Source organism: Neopelma chrysocephalum, unplaced genomic scaffold, assembly GCF_003984885.1.
Source record: "Neopelma chrysocephalum unplaced genomic scaffold, ASM398488v2 Primary Assembly neopelma1_150734, whole genome shotgun sequence".
Lineage (NCBI taxonomy): Eukaryota > Metazoa > Chordata > Aves > Passeriformes > Pipridae > Neopelma > Neopelma chrysocephalum.
This window is the reverse complement of record NW_020933808.1, coordinates 1-1541: the sequence shown is the minus strand read 5'-3', so window position 1 is coordinate 1541 and position 1541 is coordinate 1. Positions and strand designations below refer to the sequence as shown.

At 58.7% G+C, this 1541-nt stretch overlaps 1 non-coding gene across 1 annotated transcript; it reads left to right on the top strand.

Annotated features, from left to right (window-relative positions):
• LOC113962356 lies at nt 1-194 on the top strand (the record flags this gene model as incomplete). Its single annotated transcript, XR_003532528.1, has 1 exon — nt 1-194. It is a non-coding gene; the product is annotated as a small nucleolar RNA U3 (small nucleolar RNA).
• Nucleotides 195-1541: the final 1347 nt, after the last annotated feature.

Genomic DNA, 1541 nt, shown 5'->3' with positions numbered 1-1541 from the left:
TCATTTCTGTAGTTGGTCACTAGAGGAGAGTGATCTTCCCTGATCGGCGTCACAAGCCACGAGGAGGAGCTGGGTGTTCTCTCCTGAGCGCGAAGCGGGCGGGCGGTGCTGCTTGGGCAGGAGCCGCTCGCCATTGATGACCGTTCTCGGGTCCCTTGGTGGGCTCGAGAGGGAGAGAACACGGGCTGAGTGGTTTGTGACCGTTTTTTTATTGTGGTGAAAACAGAGTTAAAGTGGGAGTAAAGGAGGGGCTATTCTACGCTAGGGGTATTTCCCTACGACCTCAGACCCTTGGCTGCCTCCTCTAGTCCGGAACGGGCAGCACTTAGTTTCTCACGAGCCCCTTAGTAGATTTATAATATCTGACATTACGAGCTGCCTGGGCATGGTTTAGGATTTACTGCCCAAGGGGCTGAGCTTTTTCAGTGAAAATAAATGCTTTGGAAGCTTGTTAGTACGTGGTGGTGCATTTACTCGATGGTGACTTGGTGCTCTGGAGTTGTTACTGATCATAGAATCACTCAGTCGTTGAGGTTGGCAAAGCCCTCGAGTCCAACGGTTCCCCCAGCGCTGCCATGCTACCACGAGCCCATGTCCCCAGGTGTCACAACCACATGTCTTATAAATCCCTAGAGGGATTTATAAGCTCAGCCACTGCCCTGAGCAGCCTGTGCCAGTGGTAACCTTTTCAGTGAAGAAATTTTTCCTAATATCCAACCTAAGCCCACCCTGGTGCAACGTTTCCTCTCATCTTGTCACTTGCTACTCAGGAGAGGAGACCAGCCCCTACCTGCTACACCCTCCTGTCAGGGAGTTGCAGAGAGCAAGAAGGTCCCCCCTGAGCCTCCTTTTCTCCAGGCTGAGGCCCTCCAGCTCCCACAGCTGCTCCTGGTGCTCCAGCCCCTTCTCCAGCTCTGTTCCCCTCCCTGGACATGCTCCAGCCCTTCAATGTCTTTCTTGTCCTGTGGGGCCGAAAACTGGACACAGAATTGGAGGTGCAGCCTCACCAGTGCTGAGTACAGGGGGACGGTCACTGCCCTGGTCCTGCTGGTCACAGTGTAGCTGGTACAAGCCAGGATGTCACTGCTCTTTTTGGCCACCAGAACGCATTGCTGGTTCGTGTTCAGCCGCCGCCACCCAGCACGCACAGGTCCTTTTCCTCCCGGCAGCTTTCCAGCCACACTTCCCAAAGCCTGTAGCGTTGTAGGGGGTTGTTGTGACCCAAGTGCATCCATCAGAAAGTGACGGGGGTGTAGGGAGAACCCGCTCGGGATTCGCCTTCCACGGTGCGTTGTGGCCCCAGCGCGGGGCGGGCGCGGCGGCGCCGCCACGAGCCGTGGGGGGGAGCGGGGGCGGAGCTGCGCGGCCGAGGGCGTCTGATTCGACAGCTGAGGCAGAACATGCAAACGAGCGGGGCGTGTCCCGAAAACTGACCCACGCGGGTGGCGAGCGCTCCCGCGGGGCTCCAGGCGCGCTCCCGCGGCGGCGGGCCCCGGGTAGGGGCGCGGGGACCCGTCCCGGGTGTGCTCGGGGTGGGTGTT